Source organism: Dromaius novaehollandiae, chromosome 5 (genome assembly GCF_036370855.1).
Source record: "Dromaius novaehollandiae isolate bDroNov1 chromosome 5, bDroNov1.hap1, whole genome shotgun sequence".
NCBI classification, from domain to species: Eukaryota; Metazoa; Chordata; class Aves; order Casuariiformes; family Dromaiidae; genus Dromaius; species Dromaius novaehollandiae.
The window spans coordinates 2,374,405-2,396,600 of NC_088102.1; positions in this window are offsets into that span (position 1 = coordinate 2,374,405).

Sequence of the window (22,196 nt, forward strand, 5' to 3'; positions counted from 1 at the left end):
AATATAGCCTATTCAATTAACATGATTCAAACTCTTAAACCAAAATACCCTGCGTTAATAAGTCAAATGCAGGCAGTTGAGAGAGTTTTCTTAAGCACTGGCACTGAAATGGTGGCAGTGGTGTCCATCTCTCCATGAAAACAAGGAAGGAAACATGAGGCTGCAAAATATTTCTGTGAAACATAAGAAAAATAAAGAGAAAACACCTGCAACTGAATGTTGACGGAGTTAACAACTTCCGCAGAGGGTGGCTGTCCGACTAGCAGGCATCTTGCGGAGCTACTGCTTTGCGATAACTGCTGAGAGTGATTGAAGTCAGGCGACATTTGTTTGGTATTTGCCAGCACATCAGCTATCCCAGGCCCAGCACCATCCGTAAACTCAACAAAACAGTACCATTTCTTGGTTAAGTCCTAAGTGTCCTAGAGGAAAACTAACTGAGCAACCGTTTTGTGGAGGCTTCAGTTTTCATTTCTAAATGGATCGTTATATTCCTGTCTTAAACTGCTACGTATGTATGTAGTAAGTGTAGGTGCAATTAAAACGTGTTTCCAGAGAAGGCAACAAGAGATTCAGGAAACGTGTTAAGGATAAATAAAGTAGTTATGACATATGAGATTGTCTTAGATTAATTTAATATTAATATTGATAAGCAATGATTCTAGTTACCAAGTAATTGTAAAATTCTTGCATTCCTTCCTGTAGGGATTACTCAGTTTTAACTATGTAAGACTGTGAAGTAAAAAGAATATATGACCCCAGAGCATGAAATCCAGCAGGATATCAGGAGACTCAAGGAGACTATCAGCTAATTAGGGAAGAGATAATATCTGGTCCAGCAACTCTCCATTTTCTGTGGGGAAAAGAAGACAGATTAGCACAAATTTGGGAGCTGCTGCATGTCCAGAAATGGTTCTTGTGTAACCAGGACTACAGACTAGTAGACTACAGAGTAGTACAGACTAGTAGACTACAGAGTAGTACAGACTAGTAGACTACAGAGTAGGGAAAGCTCTTCTTGGAAAAATCCAGTGTGCTGTGTCCATATGCTCACTTCCAGTACCAAAGCGCAGTGATCACACACACACACACACACACACATATCCATAAGAAGACAGCAGAATAATATGACCAAAACTACCTCCAATGAAGCTAGGCTGTTCTGTCTAACTGTGGCCACATTCTTTCTATTTCAGACCTACGCTAGTAGTCTCAGAAAACAAGTTCCACATTACTTTCCATATCCAGAACAGCTGGTCTGTCTTTCTTTGGATCATTTCTCTACCTTTTTTAAAGCATTAGGATGCCACTTGGAAATGGTTATCCGATAGGTATTAACCCAGATTTTCAAGATTTGCTATGAACTAAATTAGTTGTTCATAAGCCACCTCACTATTTTCCTTTGGGATGCTTGGATCCTTTCATCTGAGGTATTTGATATTAACAGATACTCTCTCATATCAATTTTTTTTGCCAAAGATAAGAATCTCATTCCATCTACAGCAACAAAGAGAGATTTTCTGGGTATGTCTGCATTTTTCATGCCATCTACCTCCAGCAAGGAACTGCTACCATTGCCCACCGGGCACTGCTGCTTCCTTGATCTATCTGGCTTCCTTTATCAGTTACTTACTCTCATTCACATACTTCTTCTTAGCTCTAATGGCAGTTTGCCCTGTATCACTTTTATTGCATCTGTGGGATATTACTGTGCGTGTGGCCATCCGATAGCATGTCCTTGAACACTTCCTATATTTCATAAATATTCCCTGAATTAAACTGGCAGGCTTAACCATGCCAAAGACTGTTCTGAGCTTTGGAAGAGAAGTTCCAATTATCCATATTTTCTAGTCTCTGGTTTGTCAAAGACCCTCCATGTATCAGAGCAAACACCCAAGCCCCTACGCAATAAACCTCTGTTGAGGTCAACGTTGTCTATCTCAATATGACAGCACAGGAGTTAACGCGCTTTTATAGACTTGTAGCTCCTTGAGTGACTCATGGTGAATCGAAGTTCCCTTGATTTTAGACACCTTATGGAAAGCTGTAAGGTTTCATAGCCTGATGTCAGCCTTGACAAATGTGCTAGCTGAATGGAGCACTCAAACTATAAATGAGAAATGAGTGCTCCAGGAGCACTTTGATGAATTTGGAGAAAATCAGAGAGAGCTTTCTGTCCACGTAGTCAGTGAAACAAATTAATGGAAAGGTTGCTGCAATGATAATAATCTGTAAAAGCAAATTTTATGAGTAGTTAGTAATGTCCCTTTCTCATTGGATGTAATTATTTTTCACTTAGCAGATCTAAATGACTAAGTAACTTGCATCTTCAGTCATTCCATTCGACAATACTACCAAATTACAGTACAAAGAATGAAGTTATCCTCAGGGTAGAAAGAAAATAGTACAATATATTAAGCATGAATTTTATGCAATCATATATTTTCTGAAAAGTGCTTTTTAGAATTATGTTTTCTTGGATCCTTGAATTAGACAATATATTTGGAACATGAAAGCATTTACATCTTACATGTTCTGAATGAATATCTCCTCTTTTACTGACAAACAATTTGGACATCAATGGGAAACAACCAACCATTACAAATATTTTAAAATAAAATTTACAAGACCGAGTTAGAATAAACTAGGACTGAATTGTTAGTGATAAAGAAACATCAGTTTGCATAGAATGACAACAAAGTAATTGCTTTTTATGGATTTGTGGTCTCATGGTTCTCATTATACTAATGTAAGTTTTTAGCATTGGTTTTCCTTGCTACATATTGAAGAAAAAGAAATGCATCGTACACCCTATTATGCAACTGAAGCCTGGGAAATATTCAGATTTGTTGTCTGAGTTAGTGCTGTGATTAGGCTTGAAATGAAGTACCCACTGCTTCTTATCAACAGGCAGTCTCTGATTGCCAGTCCTCCACATTAAATGAAATTCAATTATCCACTAAAATTATTTGTTTTCAATAACTCAGTTCAATTTCAGAGTTATGGCAGTCAGTTTTAATTGTGCTATGTCGGTCCTCAAAGTCTACAGTCTTCAGCTAGATCTCATTACCTGCACCTATATTACTGTTTAAGCACTCATGATTAAAACGTTTTCAAGAATTTCATTTGGCTTTGTCTTAAGAATGCCTATAAAATATTTGTGCTCTTGTAAGGAATTGCAGCAGGTAATGGAGCACTGCCACCGGCCAAGGAGGAAGAAGGAGGAAGCAAGGAGCAATAAGAAGGAGGCTGTTCTTGCCGTGGCCATTTTTCTTCCTGCCTCATTTTTAATACAAGGATGCCTCCTATGCGGTCTTTCATTGCTTCTTGCAAATGGGCATCAGTTTTCCAAAATTTTCCAGGAAAAATGATTTAAAATTTTCCCAGGTTTATCTAGTTACTTCTCTAAGCAAATTTTCTAATAATAAAAAAACCTCCATGGTTTTTAGAAAAGGAATATATAATACCTATGCCTTTTTTGTCCTTTGAGATTGGATGCATAACTTCTCTACATATATTAGCATTGTTTCCCTGCCATTTTGGAAAAAAAAATGACAAATAGATATCTTCATTTACCAGCTAGGTTACTGCTGCACCAAATTAACACGAAATACACAAAATTAAATTTGTCAGAGGCCCAAATATGATCACAAACAGACAAAATTTAAATTTTAAATAGTATGAAAACCTAAGTTTTCTGGAAGTATATTTTCTTTGCATAAGAAGGCCTATGGATTCACTGCAGTCAACATTTCAGCCTGCTTGCAGCCTAAAGGGAACTGCACTCATCAGTCACCTGCAGCGGGGAAATCTTTTGTTCCCAAGTTCATTCCAGCAGAGCTAACTTCTATAGCCAGGAGAATTCAGATCTACTTCCCTAAATTACCAGCTGCATTAAATATAGTGTGAGAAAAAATACAACAATTTGTCCTGCTGCAGAGCGTGATTAATTTCACTTAACCATAACAAAGCCAAATCTTTAGGTATCAATTCCCATTCTCTATTCTGGATGATCCATCATTTTCATGACAGGCCAATCTTACTCCAAGAAAGGGAAATTTCCCATTCTTCTCCCTGTCAAAGCTTGCATATCCATTACACTGGGATTTTAATAGACGCATGCCTCCAGGGTATAAAGCATAATCATCCTTTAAATGTTAAAACATACAAAACAAGGTATGTTACACATAATAATTCCTCCACCTTCTCCTGAGCATTAAAATGCAAAGAGGATTTATGCCAAAATGGCACTACTAATATTACTGAAATTATATATTAATATCATGTAGTCTTGATACAAGACTCCCCTAAGTTAGGTCTTAGGAGACCTGGCTTTCAAAACCTGCCCACAGAAAGGGTATTTCTTCAGTTAACTTACATAATGGATGCTTGGTTACTATGAGCATTTGGTATGAATTTCAAGTGCATTTGGCTAGAAAAGCCTTTCACATTCAAAAAAAGTGCTTGTTGAACAGTGCTATAGCCAGGCTCATTCTAGTGGAAAAAGCACAAGAGCAGCTGCTGCTGGAGTTCAGTCTGGATGAAGCTCTAAGTAGCCAAATGAGGCTTGGAGGCCAAATTCAATGAATTTGTAGGGAAGGAACAATGATGTCCTAAGGAAGCATTTACTGTTGAATTTGTATTGTGGAGTTGTCTAGTCTAGTTAATTAATCAGGCAAATAAAAGTGAGAAAGAGGGAAAGAAAGATGCTGTATAAAGACATTTTCATTAAGATGGACTTACACATTCTCACTAAGTAAAATTTCCTGAAGGACAGGAGGAAAACAGAACAGTTTCAGTATGTAATACGTCAGTTCATTCACAGACTTCTACAGACCAGGCAGAGAAAGTGTCAGCAGTGACTTTGGTTTTAGTGACCAGGAAAACCACAATTACTCCACCCAGTTGCTCAAGGAGCCTGATCCCACGTGGGAGAGCTGCTTCTCCAGGAGGTCCTGTGTGAGGCAGCGGCTGGCGGAGGTCCCGTACTCAATGACCCACACCTGAGCCTTGCAGCCTCTGCACCCGCTGGCTACACTCTTAGGTCTGGCTTTCGTGCTGCTGCGGGAGGACTGGGCAATGCTCAGTGTGCAAGCAGTCCGTCACCACCTTACAACCCAGGGGCAAGGAGAAAGTTGGTCAGCCTGCCGCGCTGTCCCAGGCCACCTGAAAGAAGTCCAGGTATGGGATATAATCCCACAGTCCCATAAGCAGGTAAGAAAATGCTTAGGACAAGAATAAAGGCAGCAGCAAAAGCATAGAACTGGACAGACTATGTTGCAAAAAGAGTTGCAACTGGAAATATCATAAGCCAAAGTAGCAATGAGACATTAGAAGTAATGAGAAGGCAAGAAAAGATAGCTCTGTTATTTCATGGGCAAGGAGAAAACAGAAAGAACAGCAAGAAGAAGGCTTGAATGTTTAAAGACTCTTTTTCTTGGTGTTCAGGGAAAAATATGAACACTAAGCAGATGCTTCTGGGAATTAATATTAATGTAGCTAATCACAATACAACACAGAATAGGGGAAACTTTTTATCTGAGTTGTATGTACTCAACTCATCAAGACCTGGCAAAATCCATCCGAGTACTGAGGGAGGTAAACACAGCAATTTCTGAACCATTAGTGATTACCTTGGAAAATTCAGAAAGGGTAGGTAGGGTCCCCAAGGCACAGGAAAGAGCAAATACGGGACCTCTCTTTAGAAAGAGGAAAGATAAGGAGACAGAACTGTAGACTTATCAGCATAACCTCTGTGAAGAAGGACACCGAAACATTGTTTAGCAATCTATTTATAAGTGCTAAGAGAAGAGTAAGATGATAAAACATCCAGTGTGATTTTCTCAAAGGCAATAGTGTCACGCCAACAAATTTTCTGTTATCGAAAGAGTAATTGGAGAGAGAGGAAGGAGTCACTATTTTTGCTCTAGGAGCTCTTTTTATTTAGTTGTACCTGACTTTCCCGTGAATGAAATATCATGAAGGTGAAATTATCATAGTGGTGACGGGCCATCAGCTGAAACACTCTGAGGCCAGTTATCCGCGGTCTGTCTTCGGGCATGTGAAACGTGTCTTGCAAAGGGCAGTCCTGTATTCAGCGCTCTTCAATATTTTCCTTAACCTGTGGATGACAAAACAGAGAATCTGAGACACGATAATATGGGGCCGTGACACCGTTAGTAGTGGGGATACTAAGAACTGTTAACGTTTGACAAAATTATTCTGAGGATTGTTTGGGAGAAATGTTTGATCCTGTCTTAGAGCCGGGAGATGGAAGAGATGACCTCCTGAGGGCCCTTGGAGATATACTTTCCAATGATCATGTAACTCTTGCACTTCGATAACTTTTCTAAAGTGCCTGGAAAAATCTGATTTGCTGTTACACTGATAGAGAATATCTGTTTTTGGGAAGACTGTTGTCGTACATATTTGTAGAAATGATGATATTAGGGAGGTAAATCCACTCTGATAACCTGACTGTTGCAAAATGGAAACAGGGCTGTAAGCAAGGGTGCCATCGGGCTGTCCTCTCCCGTTGGCATCCTTCTCCTGGGGAGGAGGCCGGGTGGCGTGAGAAGCCCTTGGGGATAGAGGAGATGATGGGGAGCAGTCGGGAAATGTCCGGAGAGGACAGAGCAAAGCGGTGCCCCTCGGAGGGAGCTGCTGCTGCCTGAGGGTGGTGATACGGCTGCAATCTGGGGGTCTTGAATCCTCTTGAACAAGACTCTGGAGGCAGCAGGTCCTTACCTGGGCTTGTCAAGCCCCAGGACTGCCACGCTCCCCACTGCATACGCTGCCTTAAGTGTGTGTCCAGCTGGGCAGCCAAAAATGACTGGCACAATATAATATGTACAGGAAGACAAAAAAAAAAAAAAAAAAGTACACTGTAATATGGACATGAAGACAAAAAAAATTACCCAACCTTGATTTTCACGTGGTGAGAAACGCACTGGATGCTCTGTTTGCCATATTCCAAGCCTCCCTAACGGCAGGCACTGCTACCAGTTAGTGGGAGCTCCTCCGTGATTTTTGCAAATATTAGGCTGTTATTTGTTCCCCAGTAAAGGTAAAATGTTATCTGGATTATCACACAGAGGGGTAGCAAAATGCTTGGTTAGGAAGTGCCATTCCCTGCAAGCGGGGCCCCTCGCTAGGAGCTGTGTGCTATTTCCCTGCCGCGCTCTGGGGGGTCTCGCACTCCTGCTGCAGGCTTGCACTGAGCAACCAGCCCACGTTAATAAAGAGCGTGTCTGACTTTTAATAAACTCTTCCCATTTCCCAGTCAATCCTGGAAATGCTGTGTCTCGCCTGCAGTCTGCAGCTATGCAAAAAGCCAGCTCTGCCCTGCTCGCAGGTGTCTCTGGCTGCCAGCAGCAGTTAGCATTGCCATGCATCTGCTGTCCTGCGTGATGTATAGGGGGAGGGTACCTATAGCCAGCTCTCATCCTGCTCTTCCTCTCACCCTCTACTACGCATCCATTAAGATATAGCACTAACACAGCCTCAGGCCTGACTAAAAGCCCTGGAGGGAACTTTTCAAAATACATATTCCGTTTGCATGAAAGGATTTATTTGTGTGTTCATTTCTAAGCCACCCAAGTAGCCTTTCCTTTCCTTTTGTGTTGTGTATGGTAGTTTATTAGCTAACACGAACTTCTATACATTTAAAGTTTCTCAAATCACAAGTGAAATGATGGTCTTTGGTTTTGATGCTCTCCTGAATATTGGAAATGACTTCATTTTAATTCTAGTACAATGTCCTTTCTCCGACCTTGGATTAATGCCCTATCTGGGCAATGAGAACAGCAGTGTCTCCTATCTCTCAGCCTTTGGCTGTCTGTGCGTTCAGGCTATAAAGCCCTCGGAGCAGAGACTATATTAGTAGATATATCTCCATTGTTTGTTGTGACAAGCTGGTGATCTTGGCTAAGGGATCTCCAGAACTGCAGTAATGGTTATTGGCATTGAATATGCAAAATGTTGGTATTTTTCATTGAGGAAAAATGAAATCTAAGCTCATGCTGTTTCTCAGGCTTGGGAGGTCTAACCTCCTTGTGAACTCCTCTGTCATTTTATAACTCCTTTGGATTTGCTTTACCATTTATTTTCCTTATTTTGTTTGTCTTGTACATAAAGTACTTTGTGTCAATAGAGTCATTTACAAGGGACTAACAGAATTTATAGCCTTTTATAAATTAGCGTTACGGAATATTACCTACTTCTTTTAGGTCTCAACCAGCAATTCTGATGATTTATGACATTTAATGACACTGGCTGGCATAACACACTTATTTATTTTAAAATTTCTGCCACGCAAAGCTCTGTGTAAGAAAATTGTCATTTTTAATGGTACCTCGGAGAGTCAAACAGAAAATGCAGAAAATTGCGTTCTATTTTCATTCTGGCAGTCACATTATTAAAGCAATTAAATTAAATTGAAATTAACTTTAGAAGATCATCCACATGTTTAAAACAGCCTATTTCCCTACAACCTTTTCTTGTTAAAATTCTTTTGACATTAGTGTCTGATCACTTAAGAAATGACAGTCAATACAGATTGATTGCTCTGAATGTTTGAAACATCTGGGAATGTTTAACACGGTCTTTATCCAGTTTCCATAAAGAGTAGACCTAGCAGAGGGTCCCGTCTCTACTTACAGAACTTGTAGCTTTACTGCCATGGTAAATATTACCCCCTCTCAGTTTTTGGCATCACATCTCTAAGCGTTTTATGAAGACGACTGAGCAGCTCCAGGGAGGTCAATGCATCTCTTCGCATTATTAAAGCACGTTAAAGAAAAGCACCCGCTGAATGGGCTATGGGTCAGAAACCTCTAAATCTGGGGTATTTGCATCCCAAGATTGTGCCTGACCTGACAATTCAGCTAAAGCCTATGGGAATTAGTAGAAGAAATCACAATAGCATCACTGGAATTGGAAGAGGTGCGATACACAAGCATTTAGGCACCCTGATGTCGGTTGTTGCTGTTCTCCATCCCAGCCTGATTTACCACCCCGGGCTTCAAACATAAAACTTGCCTTCAGCACAGTGAAGCCCAGCACGGTTCACAGGTGGCTGAATAATGGGGAAATTCCACAATATACGGCATATCCTCAGTTCTGTCTTCTTCCGAGTAAAGAACGTTTACTCTGAAAAAGCAGTACTTCTGCTGACTGCATAGTTGAAAATGTAAAAAATACTTTCTGATCAACAGATGAAATTCTGAGGCGGTTGAAATCAGTGGTGAAAGACATTCCACCAACACGCCTAATAAAAAGCATACGTTAAACTATTAACTTGAGCATCAATAACAGTGAACATTAGCAGCAGTTGCATCTTTAGAGTTACCCTGATATCTGAAGTATTTTGAGTACACAGAATTACAGACATTATCAACATTTAAAGTAATGAAATGATGGACAATGAAGGATGCCTAGATTTTAACTGTTCTCAGGCTACAAATATTAATTCAGTGGAGATAATAATTTTCTTTTTAATGACCTCAAGCTGCATATTACAGTCCTAGATATGTTTTTGCTCTGTAGCTGTTGCGGGCTATAGATCTTGAATCTATTATCACTATATACAGTACATATATCTGGATATAGACATATGAAGATGGCAGGACAGGAGTTTCTAAGCAGAGCACTGGGTAACAAAGGTTAAAGGGTTGAACGTCTGTGGATGAAATAGCTATCAAGCAGCTCACCAGCAATCCAGCAGCAACAGAAAGGTGGTAAACGTGAGTCACCTGTCTGGCTACAATGCATGTTGCAGTATTTACGCATGGCTCATCAGCTGTGCAGTTCACGTGTGCTACAAGGATCTCTAAGAACATTTTAACTCAAGGATGAGGAAGGTGGTTTTAATTCATTATCCACAGGTCCAGGAGTGGTCAGAAGCGTCCGCAGGGCTCTGTACAAATGTAATTACCATTTATTACTGTAGAACCAAGCCTGGAAGGGCAAATGGCTCACTTTGAAAGAGCTGGGTTTGAAAATCGAGCAGAACAATGGTAAGAGCTGCCTTTTACCCTCTGTCTAAGCAACGGACCATGTTTCCCCTCGTATGCGTTTCCAAAGCAACAGTAAATACTACCCCTGTTGAAACAATAGCATATTATACTCCTGCTGAGAGGAATTTGCATTTCATTTGCAGATTATTATACCCAAGGCTTAGTTTAAACTGCTTTCAAATCTCCTTTGCTGCTATTGGGTATCCACATCTGTATCTAGATGCAATTTTAAACCCTGACATGATTCTCTCATCATGTACAAGACCATATGTTTCTGTAGAAGTTTCAAATAAAGAAATACCCATCATTTTAGCCAGTTAGCTAATGTAAAATGTAAAAGTAATGTCAAGTCAAGATAAACGACATCCACTGCTCTCCCCTCGTCCACCAAGCTCATCACTTCAGCGTAGAAGGTTGATCAGGCATAACTTCCCCTTCATAAATTCATGTTGCCTACTCCCAATCATCTTCCCATCTTTAACATGTTTGGAAATGATTTCCAGAAGGGTTTGCTCCATCACCTTCCCAGAGATGGAGGCCAGGCTGGCCAGCCTGTAGTTTCCCATATCCTCCTTCTTCCCTTTCTTGAAGGAAGGAGTGACATTGCTTTTCTCTAGTCCTCTGGAACTTCTCCCAGTCACCATGACCTTTCAAAGATAATTGAAAGTGGCCTCGTAATTATATCAGTCTGTTCCCTTAGCCCATCAGGATGCCCCTGGACTTGTGTACGTCCAGTTTGTTTCCGTGTCCCCCAACCTGACCCTACTCCACCAAGGGGAAGTCTTCCTTGCTCCAGACTTCCCCTCCTGTCTCGGCAGCCTGGCATTCCTGAAGGCCAGTCTTATCAGTAAACACCGCGGTGAAGGACACATTGAGTACCCGGCCTTTTCTGTGTCCTTTGTCACCAAGGCCCCTGCCCCATTTAGCAGCAGACCCACTTTTTCCCTAGCCTTCCTTTTGCTGCTGATGTACTTGTAGAAGCCTTTCTGGTTGCCCTTCACATCCTCCAAAAGATTCAAATCCAGGTAAGCTGTGGCTTTCCTAACCCCATCCCTGCACAGTGTTCCTGTATTCCTCCTGGGTCACCTGTCACTGCTTCTACCTCTTGTACGCTTCCTTTTCATGTTTGAGATTAGTCAGGGGCTCCTTATTCGTCCTTGCAGGCCTCCTGCCACCTCTGCTTGATTTCCTGCCTGTTGGGATGGACCAGTCTTGGGCTTGGAGGTGGCAATCCTTGAGTATCGATTTAAAAAGGTTTAACCTGCAATGCTGTACGGAAATGACTACATTTCTATACTTCAACTAGCAAATGAGGTTAGAGCATTCTTCTATTCGTATAAGTTTTAATAAAGGTGTAACCAATCCAGTTAGGATGGCAAATGCCACCGAAATCTTCTAGTAATTATCCCTCCCTTCCATATCCCCTGGTGTCCAAGTTAATTCTGTGACAGTTTCTCACATATCCTCAACAGACTGGAACATTTCTGACAATGTAATTTTAACAATTAAAACATTTCCGTCAGTTCTACCCAGCTTCCACCTGCAGTACACCCAGACCGACTGACGCCAGTTAAAAAAAGGGGTGAATGCAATGAGATTTCAGATGAAAGCAAAAAAGGTCGGATTCTCTGCTGGGAAAAGGTGGTGCAACTTTACTGCAGCTCACTGAACTAAAAACTGCATATAAGAGGATCATCTGCCCCAAGAGTCCACCCAGGGCCCCTTGTTTCAGAGCACTCCTTGCAATAGGGTATATTATCGTGTTAGCTTTTCTTCACGGTGCTCAAATAGAGCTGTTACTTCTGTAAATCTCTGTCATGCTTTCCTATGTCTTCCTCCTTGTGTGTTTGATCTCCTTGTAATTATTACTCACTTGTACTGTCCTTTTCATTTAAACAGAGCTGTTCTTGTGAGGCAAAGCTCCTCACCTAGGAAAGGTTTATGGGCTCATAAAACCTTAAGATCCAGAGGGCGTTTCCACTTTGCCCCTGATTAAAATGACAATATCCTCTGGTGGCCCATTATCTTCCACTGAAATTACATCCACAGGATGCCCAGATAAGGAAACCCAGCTGGAATACCTACAAAATGCAAATGTGCATATTATAGATATTTGCATGTATCCCTTTGTCTAACAGACGTTGCACCATGACACAAAATAAAAAGCACAATGAAATGCTGTCTGCAAGACATCAACCAGAATTCACTGTCAGGTTCCTGTAGCTTGTCACCAGTGTTATCTTCATTCTCTGTAATTTGTCTCGGGTCTTGCTGTGCTGTATCTTTTGCTTGTGGTCTGTTAGACCTGTCCCTATCTCAAAAGTCAAACACTATATATAAAAAAATCAGCTAAGCTGTCCTACTGAGCAGCTCTGCGGGACACATTGGTAGTAGAATGTCTTTTGAGTTAAAGCATCTTTCAGATTAAAAAGGGGATGATTAAATACAAGTTCCAATTGGCATGCATATAAAGCGGCATAAGTGAACAAAAAACAGTCATCAGATCACTCCAAATGAATACCACAGTTATTACTAAGAAGTGCAGTTAGCTAAATCCACCAAATTGGCCAGAACGGAACGATGGTGCTGGGCACTGCACTGTCCACAGCGCCCTGAACCCTCAGCCCTCAGGGCATGGAAAGGTTAATAGATTGCATGGGACTTTTTTGAGCATTAAAAACTTGCAAACTCTCACTCCTACAGGAAACATTATTAAGCACAATGTGTTACTCTGCAGAATGAAGAAAATAGATGGAAACTAGGTATGGTAATTCTTCTATCATTACTAGCTTGCTGGGTCATTTTGCCTCTATAAATAAAAGCTCTGCTTTCCCAGTGATGTGCAAATTCACTCAGCAGGTCCAGTAAGTAATGTCTGTTTTCTATTGTTTTAGTAGAATGTTTTTAGGATAGCACCATGAGACTATCATTCCTTATTAAAATATTTTTCCATCCAATATTTTAAAGGGAAAATGGTTGCCTTCACATTTTTAAGTCTTCCTTGAAAGTGCCCATTTCAATAAAAAAGCGTGTTGCATTAAGAAAAAATATCAAAATTATGCAAGTATTATGTCTTGGGTAGCTAAATTCTGAAAAATGCTGGGGCTGTGACCGGTCACTGAGGCAGGTGCTAGTTTCGGTTTCCATTGTGGAATGCAAAATGATGTCGCTGCTGTTGTACTCGCAGGTTTTCATATCCCAGGGAAAATCCGATACATCACCAGGTAATTTTTATGATAAAAATCTATTCTGGCTAGCTGTATTCCTTACTTATTTTTTAATCAACAGAAAGGCAGCTCATAGTAGAGTGACATTTCAGCACTGAGAGAATGAATTAGGACGAGGTGCCTATTCAAGGGGCGGCGGTGCCGAATGTGCCTTCGCCTAGGCTGATAAAGCAGACATCTCATGAAGACCAGCAGTGTGGGACACGTAGGCTTTCCAGCCGCATCCAGCGTGTCCCATGAAGCAAGGTGCAGGATCAGGTTGGGGAACCATGGGCCCTCCAAGGCACAGGTGTATCCATGGACTGTAAAGAACCTGATGCTATTTCTCAGACCTCCCTGCAAATGAACTAGTTCTACAGTTTTCTGTTTTCCCTAAGCTATAAACTGTTGGGACAGTAACACTAATAGCGACCATGTTTTGCTTTTCAACTTACAAAATTGTAGCAGGTTTAAAGCTTTTAGCTATAGGCTTTTTCCAAAGCAGCAATAGAGCAGATATGGACTATCGTCCCTTTACGATTGTTTTCCTTAGGAAAAATAATCATGGTAATTTTTGCTCCTTAAGATGCCCAGCACTTACAGCAAGCCAGCATCCAAATGAGCTCTGTGATACTTCTAATTACCCTTTGGCCTTCGGTGATGTACATTTGACACAGACTTTGCCATTCCCTGCTGCCAACCCACCTGGGAGTAAGGTACATTTTCAGAATTGGAAAACAGTTTGCTGCTCTCCAAGGTAAAGGATAGATAATGTAACCTATCTCACCATAACTATTTCCTCCCCCCCTTTTTTTAATGCAGACAAGAACTAGATCCTGCTCTGTGAGAGAAGTCTCAGATTCACCACTATCATGCTCTTGAACTATAGGGCTATTCTACAACTTTATGGACCTTAATTGAAATGAAAAGACTAAATACTACTTAACTGCATGATAACAGGAAACTTTAATAATAGTCTTCTATTAGCTATTAACCCCAGACATAGCCTGAATCATTTATTGAGGCAACTAGTAATGTGTTCGGATGAAATATAAGATGGCCCTGAATGAAAAGGAAGCACACCTCCCTCCTTCTCCAGGTGACAGCCAGCCAGTGGTCACATAGCACCAAATGTGACAGAGCCCCAAACTGTGCTTAGATATCACAAGAAGACAATTTTCCCCCTTGTCCGTGGTTCCCTCTATACCTCTTTTGGGGTACCTTCAGGCGTGAAACATGGGTGAAATGGCACAAGGCAGGATCAGACACCACTGGAGGACTGGAGATGAGCCAGTCTCAGACCAGTTTCTTCCTCTCCTGCTTCATCCACAGAGCCCAGATGCCCCCCCACTGCAGGCATGTGCCAAAATCCAGCCCAAATTCACCTCAGTGCACAGATAATGCGGCCAGTTGGGGAGCCTGGGCTCAAATCCAAGTTCAGAGAGGAGCTAATGGGCCATAACATTACACTGTATATGCATTTATATAGGCATGCACAGTATATGCATGCACACTGTGGCTCACGTCCTGTGTCCCTCCTGTTGCCCGTCTCACTTAGCTGTAGCCTTTGGGACGGCAGCCGTGTCCTGCGCTGTGTGACGCATCCCAGCTTGGAGATCCTCCGCTGCCTGCTGGCACAGCAGGAGATGGGGGAAGTCCTGCAATAGGTAAACAGGGAATCACATAAGAAAAACACCTTTTCTCATCCCTCTCTGCAAGCTATTGACTTACTTGCTAAAGAAAAAGGGTTTGCATCCCTTCCAGAAATAAGCATGGTGCTTATAAACTGGTCATTGAAAGACCATTGAGCATCTTAAATGAAATATAGAGATCTAAATAAATTTGGAAGAGCATTATTCTAACGTCCTTCAAAAGTGTGTCAAATACTTCTGTCTTACTGCCTATTACATTACCCAGCCATTAAACATGTATTATCTTTTGAAGGAAAAGCAGAGATTAATGACCTGAATCAAAATGATGAATTCACTGTGTAAGATGAGCTAGACTTCCGAAACAAGCCAGCAAACAGAAGGAAGAAACATTAAAGCTAGTCAAGGAATAGAACAATAAGGTCAAAGAAGGAGAAATTAATAGGCTGTTGTTTTAAATTATCTGAATTCCATTCGTTTTTCTTTGAAAAAAATTAACCAGATAGACAGAAATAAATTCTCCCTGCTTTTTATTTCCTCTACAAATCTCTCTGCAGCTCAGCATTACTTTGTGGTAAAAAAAGATCCATACTGCAGTAGAAACACTGGCTAGCTTTTTTGGACGAGACTTGAGAATGGAGCCTATCCTTTACTGAGGCTGTATGGCTTTGGGTGAGGATGCCAGCAGAGGTGGGAGATGCAGGGATTCACCGTGTCAGACTTTTCTTTCTGTCCAACATAAGTCCCACCGCTGTCGTAGTCGGAAACGCAGTGAAGTGGCTGCTTCTGAATAACCACATTCCCCTCTTTGCTTTTAGTGCTTAATCATCCTCTTTGTATGCTGTGCATGAATTACTGTCACTGAAATTGAAATTTGTTGCATAAAGGATATTAATGTGGTTAATAAGACAAGCAATTGCCCACCGGTGGCCCTAGACATATCCAATAAGTTCTTAATGATTTTTTTATTGTTACAGTTTGCTGCTATAAAACCACTAGGCCAATTTATGTCTGTTTCATCTTTACCAGGAGAATTTCTGATTAAAATAATGTTAAATATTAGCACTTTTTCCTCGCATTTGGGTATGCTGCTTTATCAAGTAGGACTGACCAGTAACGAGGTCAGTTGGTTGCAGCAGTCATTTACTCAGCCCCAGAGGGACAAGTTCAGAGCTCTGTTTGGAGGAGTCTATTTGCATTTATGGAGAGGAACAGGCACGGAGCGGGCAGGAAATTCTTGCTGGGAATGGCAGGGGCGGGGGAAATGAAGGGGAACAAAAATCACTATACAGACACAAGGGGAATGAAAATAAATGGGTATAAACCAGCCGTTCGTCACTGCCCTGATGGACACACCAAAAAAGTGAACTGCAATAGCAGGAGGGGGTTCCCAAAACAGGCACTGCTGCGAGGTCTGATGGTGCCCTGTGGATTCGAAAACTCATCCCAGTTTAAAGCTGCCTTCAGGGCAGAGCAGCTGGAGTCCGTGCAGAGGGCAGTTAGCAGTGACCAGCGCATCCCGGGAAAGCGAAGTGTTTCCTAGGGAAGGGAGAGTTCATCCTTAAGGTAAGGAGTGCTACACACATGAATAAAGGTAATTCAGTGAACTGAAGCATTACACCTGGTCCCATCCTTAGGTCTGGTGGCTGAACTGTCCCTGCACCCCGAAGCTCCTAGCTGAATTACTGCCTGCTAACGAGGCCAAGCATGCTATCGTAGGAAATGTACGGGAGGCAGCGAGCTGAGCACCGCCTGTAGCAAAGCAGAATACCATATAAAGTGGTAAGGTTGCATACATGGGATGCAATAAGGTTTCACAGCTCAGATCAAGGAAAAAGCAGGACCACAATACCAGTGCTCTTCCTTTGTAGATAAAGGGTTCTTTACTGCCTACTGAGGATTTTGACATTTTCTACTCAGGGTGCACAGCTCTCTGTACAGACTTGGCACGGTTTTAGAAGTCGGCTATTGCAAAATAACATTAAAATGTTTAAAACTAGCAGTCTTCGAGGTATTGAGCTACTGACACCAATAATGATTCAAGCTCAGGCATCACACGATGCAAAGGAAAGTCATCTATTGGAGCAAAGCTTTTCAGAAGCACCTGTAACAAGCTCACTGACTGCTGTTGGCCAGAGCAGAAAAGCAGATGCAGAGCTAGAAGAACTAATGACAGAATTTATAGCACAAGAAAAATGCCACAGGTGTTTATCTGGCAGAGCTGCAATGGCATGGCAGATCACAGATTATTAGAGCCTACACTGAATAAATCATTAAGAAAAGTATCTGCTAGATCAGAAGAGAACACTATTGCAACTGAAAAGAAATTCCTCCTCTGCGTAGTCCTTAGCAGTACAGCAGGCTGCCTGGTAGGGGACAAAAGCACACGCTGACAGAAGAGAGCGTTTGCTTGTAAAATAATTGAGATACTTGATGGAGAGATTAGCTGGGAGCTGAGGTCTGCGGATACAAAGCGATGCAGCTCGTCACACAACCTAAAGCAGCGGGAGAAAAGAACCACTTATAGATCGTGAGACTTTATCTAAGGATCCAGACCTAACTTGGTGTACTGGAGAGCAAACAGCTACTTCACGATGGTTAGGGGAAGGCATATACTACTGGGAATGCTGAGATCTGGGTAAAAAGGGCTCTATGTCAGCCTGGAAAGACTTAGGGCATCAAAAATACTAGAGAATAGAAAATTTAAAATATGTCAAGAGGCAAACCCTCCCATCCTTTCTTTGATAGCAAGGAATCAGGCATTACACATTGAATACACTGGGCACATCTGATTGCAGATGCTTCTGAGAAACCATGTGATCATATAAATAGAGTTTGAGGGAGAAAAAAAGCTGCAGCATAAGCTTAAGATAGTGTCTGCTGGAGGTCAGTAGTCCTACTGGTCAGATCTTGTCCAGGTCCTGACGTACTGTGAAGAGCAATGCGGAGGAGCAGTATACTGTATTTCGACTCATATCTGCTCCTCGGTATCTCCATCAGATTGGGATGCTTCACAACTTGCTGTTTTCTATTATTGGTTTTTATCCACCCTGACAAATAAAATTCTAAGTTAGGAAATAGATTTTTCAGCATGTTTGGCAGGAGCATCTACTGTGTTCCAGCCTCATGTTTTAACCAGATGTTGTAACTTGAACATTCAGCAGGACCATATTAACAGTGCTTCGTGCTTGTTGCTCAGAGTCCCACCAGAAAAACGGTAAAAAAACATGTGACCCTTTTCTGCTTCTTTTCTCTTATCACCAGATATGACTCTCTCTTTTCTCTCTGTCACAGACACTGATGCTTCTCCTCAATTTCCCCTCCTGGTCCCTTACACTAACACCAGTCCACCCATCCAAGTGTATTCTCCCATGACCCTCTTCCTATCCTCTTTAATCCCCTTATTACCCCTCACCATCCTCTCTCATTGTCTCCCGGTTGTTTGCACGATAGAAATATGCTTTAGGTCTTTGCATCTTAAAAGAAAAGAGACCCACCATACATATCCGCTTGCCTCTTCAGCTGCCTGGCTTTCGTCTTTAAATGGTAGACCAGGGAACATGGAAAGCAAACCCAGAAATAATTTCATAGAGGAGTGTGCCATAGAGAAAATGAGAGATTTGTATTACACTTTTTTCATCAACAAGTCTACCCCACTCTTTCGTCTTTCATTGCTTTTATCTTTCTTGAAAACAAGTGTGGCCTTTGGGGAAATACAGACCTTTTTTTCCCCTTTCTCGTTCCCTTTCCTTTTCCCTTTCCCTGCTCTGTTTTGGCGATACACCAGAGGAACAATAATCTTCTTAAGTACTTTTTTCCTGTGGTGTTGAAAGGAATGGAGAAGAAAAAAAAAAAGACTTAGCCACAGCTGATGAATCAAATTACACATTTTCATATAACCATCTTTTCTAAATCTTGACACGTTAACCTATCCTAGTATAACAACAACAGGTTTCTCCAAAAATACCTCCACGCCAGTGCTGCCAAACACGTGCAGGGCCAGGCACTTTGCTGCTCATCACAGCAGAAACAGAAGAATTGGGCAACTCAGGCCTTTTACTGCCTTTTCTCTGCAAACTTCTTAGTGATGAAAACCAAGGAAAAGATAAACAAGAAGACTGCAGGGATACGGAGACTGGAAGGGAGAAATGCGTTGATGGAAGGTGAGCAGTGGCTTGTGTAGCAGCAGGTGCCGTGCCGGATGGTCTCCTGTGCCTGCTACCAGCGTTCACTGCAGGATAACATGAAGCCGTGATGCACATCTGCTGCTGCAAAGGGGTGGGAATTGTTGGGGGGGGGGGGGAAATACCATTGAAATAAAGGGTTTTGGTGCAAAACATGCAGCAGTGCTCAGTAGAGCCATGGGGCTGCCTTTTCAGCTGGTTCTAGAGGGTAACAGGGTCCAACAAATACTCTGGTTGAACCAGCACCCTGGATTAGGAGACAGGAGTTGCCCTTCACTTCAATTATGACTGTCATACAAATAAATGGATGGCTGCAGTGACGCAACAGTAAAAATATTCTCCACGAACCTGCTCACAGACTGTTGGCTTTAGTCTGTGATATATGTCTTGCACTAGACTGCAACACGGTGTCATAGGATGATGCAAGTCCTGAAGGTTTCCTTGGAGTTCAAGATTTGGTCAAATGACAGGTTTAACAGGGAACCTCTAAGAACTCATCACTTGCTCTGCCTTCCCTTCCCAGATCCCCCCTTCTCACTGCTGAAGTCAGTGGGGAAAAGATGGCTCAGCCTGAAAATACGCTGAATGCAACCTGTTTCTGGCCCATTATGAGCCTTCTTGGCAGCTGGAAGTTGCCTACCATCATCTCAAATCTTCCCTGCTATCTCCCCAGCCAGGAAGTGTGTTTTGGTCAGGAACTCATAACATACCTTGTTACAGCTGAAGGATTTAATGATTTATGTCATGAACCACTTATGATGTGATGCAAGTGCCCTGTCAGCAATTACAATATTTGAGGGAAAATCCATAGCTTTCTAACTGCAATTCAGGATTACAGGACTGTGGAATAAAAGTAGCAAGAATTTGCAGGAGCAGAACACGTACTGTGAGCCCTAGAAAAAGATACATCCCGATAAGCAAGCTGCAGGCATCTCTTCACTGTAACGTGTGACGCTTGCTAAGGAGATACCCTATTAGCGCTGGCACGCCGCGTCTTTAAAATCCTTCAGGATAGGTTTTCAATAAGTGGAAGCTCACAGCTTAGGTCCTTCTGTGAAATAAGTGTCTGGGTCAAAATCACTTCCAGCTGGTTCTTAGGTTTCTCTTTTACTAACTTTTCTCTTTAGTTCAGGAACAGGGAGAGGGTGGATATTTTCAGCACAGCAGATACCATCAAACAGCCTGACAAGAATTTATGAATGGGAGAGCTGGACACCTCAGAAATGAACAAAGACTGAGTGTAGCTCACTGAAAGGAAATAGGAAAAAATCTGTGCATTAGAGCATCCATTGTCTAAGCTGTCGCATTGAGCTTTTTTTTTTTTCTTATGGTTAATTTTTTGGCTCTGGTAAACCCAATCAGATAATGATTTATTACAGACTTCTATTCTTTGCCATTTCCTCTTCAATACTAATAATATTAAGTGATTCATTTTCTTATTGAGAAAGAAAGTCAATATTGCAAATCTGTCCAATTTTCACGCAGCAGCTCCTTTGGGAGCACAGTCTAACTCACTTTATGCTTTCCCTGGTACTCAGGCTACATCTCCTTTGAAGGCCGTTGCCTCCAGGATCAGTTTGTTTCATCTTTGCTTTTTGCATCCCTCAGATAATTGCAGATGACATGTTACCTCTGGGCCATTGTGAAGAAAATCCATCCTGCTCCTTAATCATTTTTGGTCTTCTATTCTGTCAATACCCAGTCTATCAATACTACCATTACCTTTAAACACTAGATTACATGCAATCGTATTTTATGCATGGTCATTCCTACATCCTCTGTTGCCTACCGTGACAAATGCAATGTCTCTGTGTTGTAGAATAGTGGGCACAGACAGAGGGGACTCTACAGGGACAGAGGAATATCAGCAGCAGGCCAGAAGAAAGGTACATGAAGCTTAATGTCCTGATGCAGACTGCGGGCCATTGAGAGTGCCAGGGAAGAACATAGAAGGGCCAGAAATTCCCTTTCCTCTTTTCCTTCACATATCTGCAACGCGCTCTCTCTCTGTCTTTTTTTTTTTTAAAAAAAACTTTTTACTTAAGATGTGAAGTAATATTCCTTGGGTAGCTAATGTAGGTTTTAGAAGCCCCAGCATCTGAGATAAACATTGCATTTCTCTATATCCATCTGAAGATGATGTTCTAGATTTTGTAAATCAGCAAGTACGCACTGTGAGAATGTGTGCATAACTGAAGTATGTTGGCATTAGCTGAAGCAAACATTGAAGACTAAGGTTAAAGGTGCAGGCATAGCTGGCATCAGTGCTGCAGGCACACAGGCTGGTTTTAAATTACAGGTGCTGAGGTCCTCATTCACAGCCTAATCTCCTATTTGCAAGGCGAAGGAGAAAAGACCTTGAAAATAATGCATAACTGCACCTGGGGAATCTGCAATGTGGTGAAGTCAAATACATAGTTTGATAGCTTGGCCAAAAGTGTCACTTGAATTATAAAACATTTTGGGGGATTCCAACCTTCAGAGAAGGCAGCAGACAGCTGTATCTCCACTTTAGAGGAGACCAAAAGCATTTGGGAGACAGCTGGTGCTTTATTTTCCAAAGCTCTTGGTGAGATCATGACACAGATAAACTGCATGGAGCCAATCTGCCCAAAGTCTCCAAAACCAAGTATGCAAAGTCCAGTGGTGGAGAGTGTATATGGACAATTGCTCAAAAAAGAATTGATATTGCTACATTGCTAACAAAGCAGAGAATAGTCAAGTTTAACTTTAAATTTCTGAAGCTACCTTCTGAGCTTGTGAGCTCAGAATAAAATCAAAAGGATTTTCTTGACATTTGCAGGCAAACACTAAGTTAAACTTGGAATTCATTCCTGAATGTTTGTCCAAGATTAGACATCTGAAGATGTGGAGTTCTAGTAGTTCTCATTCATCATAGCTTGGTAAGAGTTTAAAAAAAGTGAAATTTAAATGTCAACTTTGTTTACAAGTTCAAAAGTTGTGTATGGCTTCTGGCACTTGAAGCATAATCAGTAGCAATAAAAGCACTTTTCCTGTTCTTACCTCAACTCTGATTATGACCTCTTCTGCTCCATGTGGGACATAAAGACAAAGATTTCTTTCCATTTTGAGGGAAGAAAATAGTTAATTTGTCTGGAAAACATTTCTACTCCTTGGCTA